Source organism: Centrocercus urophasianus, unplaced genomic scaffold (genome assembly GCF_019232065.1).
Source record: "Centrocercus urophasianus isolate 14NV4802_14NV808 unplaced genomic scaffold, USGS_Curo_1.0 seq_13, whole genome shotgun sequence".
In the NCBI taxonomy this organism is placed as follows: domain Eukaryota; kingdom Metazoa; phylum Chordata; class Aves; order Galliformes; family Phasianidae; genus Centrocercus; species Centrocercus urophasianus.
The window spans coordinates 19,860,979-19,874,007 of record NW_024884475.1 but is presented as its reverse complement, the minus strand read 5'-3'; positions in this window follow the sequence as shown (position 1 = coordinate 19,874,007).

The window sequence follows — 13,029 nt, the reverse complement described above, 5'->3', positions numbered from 1 at the left end:
AAGATATCCTTTAAATGCAGTGAACACATAGTGCTGCCTACCATTTTTGACTGTCATATTTTGCTGCTCAAAAGGCTGTACAAGGCAGAGATTGCCCAGTATAAAAAGAATGTAGACATATAACAGACAGACATGTACCATCTCCAATCTGTGGACAGAAGATACTTTATTTTTAGCTAATTTTAACTCATTTTTATCATCAGAAAAGAGCTTGCAGAGATATTTTCCTCTTTAGTACAATGCATCTTTCCATTCACAATATTGCAGGCTTTTCAGTAGGGATAAGTATTTTGGTTTTATTCTTGTAGTATGTTTACAGGTAGAAATGAGTCATCAGAGAATGCAAGTGTCATTGAAACACTTTCCTAATTGAGCTGAGACCTATTTCTTCCCTACGTAACTGTTTAAAGTTCATGCTTACATGGAAAAAATATGGCTATGTGGCTTCATGAGAGTTATATCCTAAACCTGAACAGGTTGTGGCATTTTGTGCCATATGGTATGCATGTCAGTGAAGTGAAGGCTATGCCTTGTCACCTCATATCACATCATGACTTTTTGGAAGTGAAATATCATTTCCAGATGAGGTGAGGCTTTCACATCACTGCTTACAACTTACATGTCTCAAGTGACACAGCTTTTTTTGGAAATGACTTCACAAAACTTCTAACCTTTGAATTTTGAGACCCTAAATATTAGCCAGGTATTGAACTTTCTAATAGAAATTGTCCTAAATGAATGTAATTTCATTATATTTTCAATTTTCCTGGTACTAAGGGAAGTTACAAGAGTTCTTGTAACAAAATAACAAATTTCAAACATAATCTAGATCTCTCTTTTATGGCACAAAATGTCTAGGGCACAAGCTGGAGGGGGACAAAGTAATCCTGAAGAATCACATAAAACAGCTCTTAAAAGATTAGCAAAACAAATATTTGGCAGATGAAAATATTAGAAATTGATTTTTGTTATTTTATTTGTGCTTTGCGTAAGGAACAGGCTGCTTAGTTCTGAGCAAAGGAATGCACTATATTCTTTCAGAGGTGTGTTTATCTGATTGCAGCCTATTTGAATAGTCGTTTGGAAGTCTTTTTGGTATTATTGTACACATTTAATAGAGCAAGGAGCAGTCTCCAAATTAGCAATAGGTTGATAAATGTTTCTGTGATGTTTTTATCTGACCAGCAGAAAAATGGCTAAGTATAGCAACATAGAAATGGACTGCACTGATACTGTAGTATTAGAAGCCTTCATTAGAAATAAGCTGATATCGGATAGGTCTTCCAACTGTCTCTTCCAAAAATCAGCTCTCTTCCGAGTTTCAAATGTCATCTGCTGAGAAACAGCTGAGTTTCTTGAAAGAACCTATAGCCTCTCAGTCATGGTAGTATTGCTGTAGAAGAATCACAGTGGGATAATTCTTAGTAGATGAAATAAGTTTTCTCAAAATAAAAAAAGAAAATGGCTTAAAGGTTACACAGATTTTACTATCTTTATTGATATTATTTAATGGCTCATTCAATGGGAAAAGATGAAAAGTTTCTGTATAGGCAAAGGGTTTGTAATATGCTAATACTGAATGCAAAACAAAAACCACAAACATCTTTTCTTCTTGTATGGGGAACTAGATGATACTGCCCCAGTGACTCCATGATTTTTAGAATTTCATGAAAGTCCATCAAGTTCCCTAAGTTTATTTGAATCAGAACAGGTTGGCTAAAATATAAATAGGAAAGAAAGAAAAATAATAAACTGAAAATAAATATAACTGAAGGATCTTTGAGTTGAAAACCAGAGGCACAGGGTTATTCAGAGATGTTGAGAAGATGCACTGTTGTTCCTCAGACTCTCAGCATGAAAAAGTGACACAAGTGCAGAAGCTTTCTTCAGATTCTGATGAAGGCAAATTTAAAACTGATGTGCCATGTAAAGTGAACCCATTGAAATTAAATTGAGAAAGTGATAGCATGCTTTTAAAGAGAAGGTAGAACCAATAGACTAAACTAGATTAAAATAAATCATGTTGTCCATTTCATGACAAATAAAGGTAGCTGATAATTTCTGGAAAACTTAAGTAGTAGTCAATGATAAGTTGACTGCTATTGGTAGCACTAATACCTGCAGTTGGTAGCTTGCACTATCACTTTTATTAAAGAAGCTGCAGAACTAGTGTATAAACAAAATGCTGAGCTCATATCTTCTAAATAGAAGAAAAGCCATATATGCTGCAATGATTTAAATGGAATGGAGAGTTCTGTTTTAAAAAAAAAAAAAAAAAAAAAAAGTGTATGAGACTGACTTACAGACTGATGCCAAATCTGATTAGTTGTCCTGCCTATATCCTTGGCAAAAAGTCAAATGTTTCATTATACTGAAACTGTATGAGAAACAAAAGTGTCATGGGTATTTAGTTACACACAGGTAATTCTCATCATTTTTGCCAGCCTTGAAATGAAGAACAGCCAGTTTTTGAGATCTAACAAGACATGACATTAATTAGAGCGTTGTTTTTGTTTTCCAGTTTTAATTTCAGGGCAATTGTAGTTAAAGTATAGATTTAACTGAGAGCACTGTTTTGGCAGAAAATATTGCTCCTGGCACATTAGCATAATAAAACTAGTTCTGAGTGAAAGTGGAGACAACTTGGGCAGCATATCTGCACTTGATTGAGAGATGATATGAAAGTGAATGTAACAGGAACAATTTAGCTAGTGAAATGCTGTGAACACACCCATTTTGATTATCTTACGATATTTTAACTCACTTCCTATGGCAAAGAGAAAAGCCATGGCACTTCTTACTGGTACAGTGACATTACGCGACATTCCTTCATAGTCACTGTCACATGATATAACATAAATGAGTAATCTGTCACTGCTACATGACCCAAAGGGGAAATTTACTATTACTCACAGGGGGAGCTTTGGCCACTAGCTTCAAAGTGTATCTATCTTTGCATAAGGTTCACTTTCAAAGAAATAAGATAAAGGTCCTGAACACACAGAAGACAATTGACAAGAGGTATCCCTACAGCTAGATCCACAACCACTTCAATTCAGCTCTACATTATATAACCACTGAAAATACGATGGTTTTGTTGTTGTTTTTTTTTTTTTTCCTCAAACTGCTCTTTCATATTAGAAGTATGTACTCTGGAAATACATTAACTGACTCATTTTACAAAGATCCAATTGTTGCTAAGCTTTGAAATCTTGTTAAACTGTGGTGACTATTAGGAAATGAAGATAAATAGCAAATCTGTAGCACAGAAGTCTGAGAATATATTAATCAGTTCTGCTATAATTAAAGTCACTGGGAATGAGACTTCCACATGCCTAGGTATTTCCTAGAGGCTAGTTTACATCGTAAGAACTTTATTTGAATTTTGAGTGGAATCCATGGAATTTGTCTAGACTACCTCTCTTGAAAACTAGAAATGTGGTAGAATGAAGTCATGTGCACGCTTTGCAGAAGTTTCCATAACTAACTGATCTATATAGAAATTCTTCTTTCCTTTTTGCAGCCAGTAAATGCAGATTATTTGTTGCACATAAATAGCCTGCATTCTTGTCATCAGTCAAAACAGACTGTAGGACCTGTTTTGTCACACTTTGTCTCTTCTCTGGATCACTTTTTTTTTTTTTTTTTTTCTAGTCAAAACCTAGGAGTTGTTTCATGACCAGACCACGTTCTGTTACACAAGCTGGAACTTATCAAAGCCATCATTAGCTAGAACTTGAAGTGAGGTTCTAAAGCTAATTTAGAGATTCCTTCTTCCCTTTGCATGATAAAGCTTATGATATGCACTTGCATTTCTGACGTGACAAGAATAAAAGTGGCATTCTTCAAGAAAGTTTGAAAAGGAAGATGACATTTATTCTCTATTGACCAGAGACAAAATATGACATAAGGGAATAATTTTGGAAGATCTGTTGAACTTCCAACTGATAGCCTATGGAACTGGAATAGATTTTAAAGAAGCAATTGTAAGAAGATGTCAGAATCAATATATTTGAAATAATAAGAAATTCTACAAGAACCCTTTTTTTTTCTGAAAGCTTTGTGTCATAACTACCACATTTGTCTCATGTTGATCATTTGTCATTGAAAATGTGTGAAAGATCTTATTTAAAAAAAAAAAAAAAAAAAAAAAAAAACCTTATCTCAGTTCTCTGCTGAGTATAGAAAGATAGAGCAATTAAAAAACATGTTCCATCACTGAGTTTTCATGGTTGGAATTTAAATTGGATTTCAAGATCGGGGGAAATAATGTAATAATGAGTGTTAGTGTGCAGAAAGTCATAGGAAGTTAATGGACTTTAAAAATTGACACGTAGTTCTAGAAGAGTCATTAGCACAGTGCTTGGCTTCAAGAGAGAAATAACTAAAGATAGATTCATTGAATTAATTAAAGGAAGCAACTCCCAGCACAGGTGTGTGTGTGTGTGTAAGAAACAACAATGATAAACTATGAATTGAAAGAAGAAAATGGACTGTTTTTAAAATGAAATGTTGAATTTAGCCTGCCTCAGTAAAATTAATACTCTCTATTTAGGTTCGTAAGATTTTAATGTTCATTTTGAACACTATTGAAATATTCACTTTTGAAACTGACAGGCATAGTATTGCAGCTTTAAAAGATTTTTCAGTTATCCCTGAACCTCAATTTTAAAGAAAAGTACCATAGCAGCGTAGCAGCAGGTTTAATGACAGTGTTACCCAAACTCAAGAGAATACAATAGTATGTTTGAAAATAGTTATCCATAGTCTTGCTTTTTAAAAGATGTCATTATACTGATTCTCGTTATCAAAGCTCAGAATTTCATCATGGGAGCTGGAAAGACCATACCTCTTCTGCTAACTTAACTAGACTAAATGGGCCCTGAAAATCAAAGGTGTTGATGTCATTCTGTTAATTTAAAGTATGAAATAGTTTAATCCGATTCAGGAGAACTAATGACAAAACTTGAAGTTTTGTAGTTCAGTATTCACATGACAAATATAAACAGAAAATACAATATCTGAAAATGTACAACAAACTATCAAAATATATATATAAAAAAATATTTGATAGACCCCTCTGACTTTCCTTTCTGAAAAAGATGGATTTCCTAATCCTAATAGGCCAGAAAAAGAGATAAATACAATTTATCAATCTTATGCTCCTATCTATTTAATCTATTTATCTTGTGCTCCTATCTATTTAACAATCAAATTGTGTTGTATGCATGGAATTTGCTAGCACAAGCTTCAGAATAAAATTTTGTCTTTGGGTATGTTGAGTAGCATGTCCCCCATGCTATCTCTGTATACTGAATGGAATAAGATGTTGTCACGCTTTGTGGCTAGGGTATCTACAGACAGAGGAGTTATTATGAAAGCAATGTATTTACTAATATTGTGCTTTAGTAGAATTAAATTTTTATGTTTAACAAAAAAAAAAAAAAAAAAAAAAAAAGAATTAGAGTTTTTTGCTATTAGAAAAAGAAAGAACAGGTTAGTTGTATGTTTTCACATAAAACACTCAGAAAATGAGTTTTCAGTGAAAAAAAAAATCTGAAAGATTTCTGGAATTTTACTGCAATGGCTAGTGTGGACTTTATCTGAATTGTATAAATTGTGGGGTTTTTTTTGTTTTTTTTTTTTTTGTTTGTTTGTTATTTGTTTATTGGTGGGTTTTTTGTTTGTTTATTTAAAACAGTATGGGCAATTTAAAATTGGCTACATAATTCAACAGCTTTTCCCATAATTGTGGAAGCTTGTCTACTGAATCCATTGTTTAGAATTACACTGGCAATCAATTCTCAATGCCCACATTCACTCCTCACACCAGGATCCTACTAGAAGGTCAATCATGCATAAAGGGTAAAAGTATCCTCACACCAGGAGTACAATCTTCTGGAATAACTGGTAGATCAGCAGACTCTACTTGCTTAGCCTTCATAGAGTTTCACAGCAGCAACGGTGTTTAACCAGCAGAGTACAAAATCCAAAACCTCAACCTGTGCAGAAATTGCTCACAGATTGCTCCTAAACTTGCCCAGTAACACAATAACCAATCAGTTCCTGCAATGGTGCACCATTACCTTGATGATCCATTTAATGACTGCAGGTTATAACATACTGTTAGTTGTTCTTAAATCCAAAGATGTCAAATGAGACTGTGGTTTGTAACCTTATAATTTTGGAAGAGGGTCACTGGAAAGTTTTTTTTCTAAATGCCTGACATAAAGATAGTCATGACAATAACTAAAGGGAAAGAAAACTCCCCAAAACTCTATTGGATATTGTCATTATTTCGTATAAATATTATGGATACATTGGCATTTTTTGATGAGAATGTTGCTGACATGTAAAGTGCATGTATATTTTGAATGATACACTGGGATTCTGTTTTTCTTCTTCACTACTTTCTTTCACAGTATTGAAAGACATAATAGTAAATGGTTTTGCCCAACAGCCAGATTGTAATAACAATTAATGGTCATATAAATCACATTTCCATAATCTTCAGCTATGTTTTAAGCCAAGTTCTGCTCAGAGTAGGCTGGGTAGACAGAAGGAAAAAGGGCTCTGAAATCCATTGCTACAGGAAAAATGGCTCAGAGCAGCATGTAGCAACTTATTTTCCTTTTTAATTTTGATGAGTAAGCATGACATAAAATCACATCTCAGATATTGTTGACTATGGAGATGGAAATACTTGTTTGTGGCTTTCATTAAGAATGTTTGCAATGGTTTCACCAGATGAAATAATTTCTGAATCATTCTCACTTTGCTATGAAGAATACGCGTGGAATAGGTTGTGTACATCCTGGGGGAAAAAAAAAAAAGCATCAATGGATGAAAGAGAAGTAAGAACAATCTCTAAGCTAGTTCAATAGTAAGGTGCATAGAAGTATAAATTAGAAGTTTCTGCTTTTCTCCTCTGAATGTTCAGTGTGGGAAAGAAAAAAAAAAAAAAAAAAATCCCACAAACCTTAAAGGTATCATTTTGTTAACATTCAGGAATGTTTACTTCTGTGGTTGTATTTAAGTATCTTTACTATACAAGCTAACTGAAGACTGAATGTAAAGACAGAAACTTGCTAGAATCAGCTGTAGCTTGTTTGGGGACAATAATGCAATTGTCTGCATTTACGTTTAGAAAGATTTAGCTGGATGAAAAGCAGACTCATGCATTCTGTCATGAATGTCAAGTAATAATCTGACCGTGACTATTCTGTTGTAATAATGTCTTGCAAAAAAAAAAAATTCGAGTTTTAAGAGTTACAGAAGTTCTTAAATGTCATTGATAATAATGAAAAAACTATGTAATAAAACACGTAACAGGAGGTAAACTGTGCAGACATTGTTTTGATAGTTTTTATCTGGAAAGACTTATTTTTATTTATATTTAAAGTACTTGTATACTTATGCATCCTTCTGTGATGGAACAAAGATTGTTTAAGATGACTAAATTGAATAAGTGTTTTTTGTTAACTATAATCAATTAAGTTATAAAATTTAAGGTGTAAGGTATACTAGACTATAACAGGATTAATTGATCTTACTTCAAAATGCAGTGAGACACTTCCATGTAAGAATTAGAAACCAATCCTTTATGTGTTCTTCATCTGAATGGAAGTAAAGTGAAGGCTTTTTCAAAGAAAGGAGAGACGCTTTATATGAGCAGATAGTCTGATCTGAGATATTCCTCTACCACATAGATGTCTCAATTTCAAATCACTTATTCCTGTCTTTTTTTATATAAACTTGGCTGTGGTCTCATGAGTCCTAGAGAATACACAGACAAGGAGGCTGTTGAATAGTTTGTATGTATGAGAGCACTATTGAGAGATTTTCTGTACATTTTCTGTATGTTTACTTTCTGGTCTTTTTTTGGCCCAGTTAGTACTCTGCATTGTTTAGGTCATAATTGGATGAAAGAATTTAAGTTAAATTCCATCTAGAATTTGGAGTTTCCTTCAGTTCAGACATGTTTTCTGTTGCACACGTGAGTAACAGAAATACAAACTGTCATATTAAACACTATGTCTATATATATATATATATATGTACATATATATATATAGTCTCTAGTGTAGTATATGTAACTCTTTCATTACTTTATCATTTGCAACTGTTTAAAATACATCCATATGAGATAATACAGACACACATTATACTGTGTGTCTGTATTTTACTTCTATTATATTCAGTGTTATGACATTAAATTTATTTTGAAGGCTGCTAAGTTTTCTACAACTACCCAAAGAGATGGCAGATGTGGTGAGATGGGTTTTGGCCTCTTCCCCTGTAACTAGCAGTAGGACTATAGGGAATGGCCTCAAGTTGTGCCAGGGGAGATTCAGGTTGGATGTTAGAAAATACTTTTCCAAAAGAGTGGTCAAGCACTGGAATGGACTGCTCAGGGTGGTGGCGGAGTCACCAATCCTGAGGTGTTCAAGGAACACATAGACATTGTACTGAGGGACATGGTTTAGTGGGAAACATTGATGGGAGTTGAACAGTTGGACTCAGTGATCTTGGAGGTTTTTTCCAACATAGGTTATTCTGTGATTCTAAGCTTTTTGCATTCTATGCTAGTGCTTATAATGCTATGCTTATGTCCCTTGTGGCAACCTATGTTATGTTTGTTAAAACATGCCTTCATTTTTTTAATGTGTCTCTAGATTATGAGTAAGAAGTTTATATATTAAATAGGATTAATTAATGACTGAATCTGAGAATCAATCAAATTTTCATGCTATTTGTCTGCAACTGTCAAGTTTTTTGTGTTTTCTGTGAGAACAGAACAGTAAAATCTCTCAGACATTGCATTTTTTCCTGCAGGACATACGTGTCTTTTTTAGAAAATATGTAAAAAAACCTTTTCAGTTTCCTACTCATCATTCAGAGAGAGTCAGTGACAACTGTATTTGGCCATCATTTCCACTTTAAAGTTATCAAGCACATTGAAATACTCATTCTTCCCCTGGGTGACAGGAAAGTATCTGCTTGTATGGCTCATTCTTATTGCGTTCCACATTGTGTATTGTTTTCAGCATATTAGCGAAAGTCCGTTAAATTTTCTGTCTCACAGTACTGCAAGCTTCAAGTAAATGTTTTGAGTTTATCTGTATTTACTACAGATGTGGGTTCATTATTACTGGGGGAAGTGAGTTTTTAAGTTTTTCTGTAGCACATAGCAGGACACTGGTTGGTAATAGTCTCTTCTGTAAAGAGTACTGTGGTGATATTTCTGGGCAAAGTAGTTTCTGGATGTAGTATTTTTTGACACATGTATATTTCTTTGTACGCCTGAAGTTGCACTGCGTGACTGGATGTGTATAGCCTTGCGTTGATGCAGTGCTAGGATTTACCTTGCAAGGGTCACACATGACAGGTTAGAAGCTGTATGTTAATTCCACATAATGCTGATATCTTGTGAGTCATGGCATTTTTTACAGTAGTTTCACATATTTTATTATAAACATGAAGATGTACACAGAGTCTAGCTCACTGGGTAAATGTTTCTATTTTTTGTTCTCACTGTTAGATTCTTTCTTAAAATTGTGAAGGAAAAAAAAGTCATTCCAGGAAAACCTTCACTGTTATCTTAATGGCACTAAAATTTACAAAACCGGTTATTCAATTTTATGCTAGGTTCATATTAAATTTAATTAATGCTAACAGCACTAGCTTACTGCTAGCTGATCTGAAGCATGACTGACGTCATTGCTGTGTCAGCACTCCCTTTTTACTGGGTTGAACAGAAAATGGTAGCTGTTATCATGTTTTGTAGAGAACCACAAATCTGAAACTCACAAGAACTGCAACTATCCACACAGGATTAATGCTCTGTGCGACATAGGTATGGCTGGTGGAGTACTGCCCAGCTACGCAGTGACAAGATTTGTCTGAAAAAAATGGGACAGATTATTTATCTTTTCTTTCCTTGAAGATATTCAAAACAGACAGCTAGTATCAAGTTCATCCCTTAGTATTAGTGGAAGTTGATAAAGGACCCTTAAGCTTATCTACTGAACCTTGTCCAAATTTAGTTATGCAGCTCCAGTCTTGGGCAGTGAAATTGTTTAGACGTGGCCTTTGGTGATCCTGAAATTATGACTGAAAGAATAAAGTCAGTGATGTAGATGCAGGAGGCCCTTCTGGCTATCTTGATCTGACCTTCGTTGTGTCTGATGCTGTGGCTGTTATCCTTCAGCCAGTGCTGAGAAAAGGTTGTCACAGAATTTTTTAAGTGCAGTGGAGAGACTTTTGCACAAGTTTCTTACTTGAGAAGGTCTGCGAGGCAAACACGGTGCATGTGATGGCAGAAGAAAACTGAGCAATACTGCAGAAGTACAGCTTGTACCTGGGATCACTCTAGAGTTAAGTGCACAAAGGAAAGGTCACAATGTTTTCTCTACTGAACACTGAGGATGAAACATAGATGAAATACTTGAGAAAGCTGTATTTTTTTTTTGTTTCTGTCATTGTAAAACTCTGTGAGACTTGCAGAGATCAGTCTCAAGGAATAATTGCATTACTGTTATATACTGTTCTTGGCGAATTCTTTGGTGTAATGAAAAATACTTGGAGACCATACTTTTAATGGAAAAACATTGACATCGCACTCAAGTTTCATTTTTTTTCACTTTGACAGATTTGTGTAAACAAGAACTATAAGCGTTACCGTACAAACTGTCATCTCTTTTTCTTTTGTTTTCAAGGGATTTAAAGTCATGCACTTTCAGCTGCCTGTAGTGAATATGAATAAGTGCTCCTTGTGTTTATCACTGTCATTTTTAAAAATCACCTGCTTTTTTTTTTTTATAGCTTTCAGATTTATGTCATAACTGTTCTTCAATTAACAAAAAGCAATACCAAATGTATTACCTGAGACTTGCCTACTCTATCCTAAATTAAAAAGTGCATTAAGAACGCTGTTAATTACACAGTTTCAAACCTAATAGATCTGATGGTTTCCTGGGGCTAGATTGGCATTCAGCATGACCTAGACTGGATAATCATATTGACAAGAAAGCTACACTATTTTACAGAACTGCTGAAGCTGGAAGTAAAGAAGTAATAGAAGCTTTTAAGTCAGTATGTGACAAAAATCTATGAAGTAGTGGAAAGGCCTCTCTGAAGCAGTAATTTAGAAAGAATGCTGGGTTAGTACTGAGTTTAATTACAGGACAATGGCAATAAGAAGTGCTGGCAAAAGAACTGGCAAAAATGACCTTATGGATTTCCTAGATTCATTCTATAGAAACCTTAGGCAAGATGGTGAGCACTGGAAATGTTACAAAACCAAGTATTTTACTAAGCATACAGTCTAAGACACATGCTATCTACATGTAGGCAATATGTTCAAGGCACATCTGGCCCTTGTAGGTTAGATTCTTGTATTACAGCCCAGAAAGATTACAGATTGCCAGAGCAATTTCAGACAATATAAGCGTATTAAAGAAATGCATCAGGATATCATGTAAAACCTGTATGTGAAACACTGCTGTTAGACTGTCCTATTGACTACACAGGACTCTAGCAGTCATTTTAAGACTAAGAAGAACTATTTTTAGTGAAAATTTTCTTTTTCAGGAAGATCCTTATATACATACCTAAGAGTTACATGAAGATAAATGGAAAAGCAGGGGAAAGGCATATACATAACATCGTCTTCTGTTTTGCTAAGGAGGTCAATTACTAGATCAGCTGGTGGCCAAAACTAACCCACTACAGAAAGATTTTTAACAGTCTCATTTTTTGCTCCTTTTTTTTTTTTTTTTTTTTTTTTTTTTTTTTCCTCCTTTTGGAATTCAGAGTTCTTCAGTTTGTTCATTTCTGGAGATGCTGTTACATTCTTCAGGAAAAGGCAAAGAAGTGTTCTGCATTAAAAAGAGAATCTGAGTAACACAGAAAGCAGTGTAGAAGGCTGTGTGAGATTTTTGTGACATTTCATCACAAGCAGTGTACTTTATGTTCCTGGGCTGATAGTTGTGATTTAGTCTTAGCAGTGAGACTAGTAATGGCAACTTGCTAACAGTACTTTTCCTTTGAATGTCAAGTTGCTGCTAGTATGAAAACTAAGTGATTTTTTTTTTTTTTTTTTTTTTTTTCTCCTTTGGTATCAGTACCAAAGTAACCTATCTGCTTCAAAGCTGATTATTCAAAGACTGAATTTGGATAACTGGATAAAATAGCATTCATTTCTTGAGAGAAGTTTTTTTATGCAAGAATGAATTTACTGACGATTTCAGTGGTGCATAAAAATGAGCTTTCTTTTTTCAAATAGATATTTCAACACTTTTTCTTTTCTCATAGGTTTTTTCTTTTTTCTTTTTGAATTGAACTCCAACCACTCCTGTTTCATTCCATAGACAGCCCTAGAATACAGTAGCTGATGTGTTTTCTGACTTTAGAGTGCTAATTCTATCTGTACTAAAGTCAATCAGAACCAAATGTTTTCTTCAGCTAAGAAGGGAAACAGGTAAAGATTATTAATCATTTGAATAATTTGACAATTCTCAGTTACCTTGAAGTCTTCAAGAACAAAGACTGATTTCTCTTCTGAAATATATGTTTTAGTCACAAATATTACAAGTAATTTAGATAACTAAAAAGCTGGATAGAAATTAGGTAGCCTTTGACAAAGAAATCTGCACTAGGTTAAATAGTGAATTAGAAATCACTAATCTTGCATAGTGATGAATTAACATAATTTGTATCTTCAAACAGGACAATTTGGAGAATTCGAGTTTGAGTATTTATCTGAACATTTTCATTGCTTGCCAATAACAGCAGTTTTTTTATTCTTATTAAACAATGCTCTGTTGAATTAACTGAAAAAATATTCTCAAGGTCTCATACTTCTGTCCTTCTGCTTTCATTTTTATTTCACACAAAAAAGTTCACTTCTGACTCTCTAATTTTTTTCCAAATTTTCAGAAGTTTGATACTGTTTGTGTATTTTGAACACTTTCTAAGTATGCACTCTCCCATTAAATTGTTTTTTTTTTTTTTTTTTTTTTTTTTTTT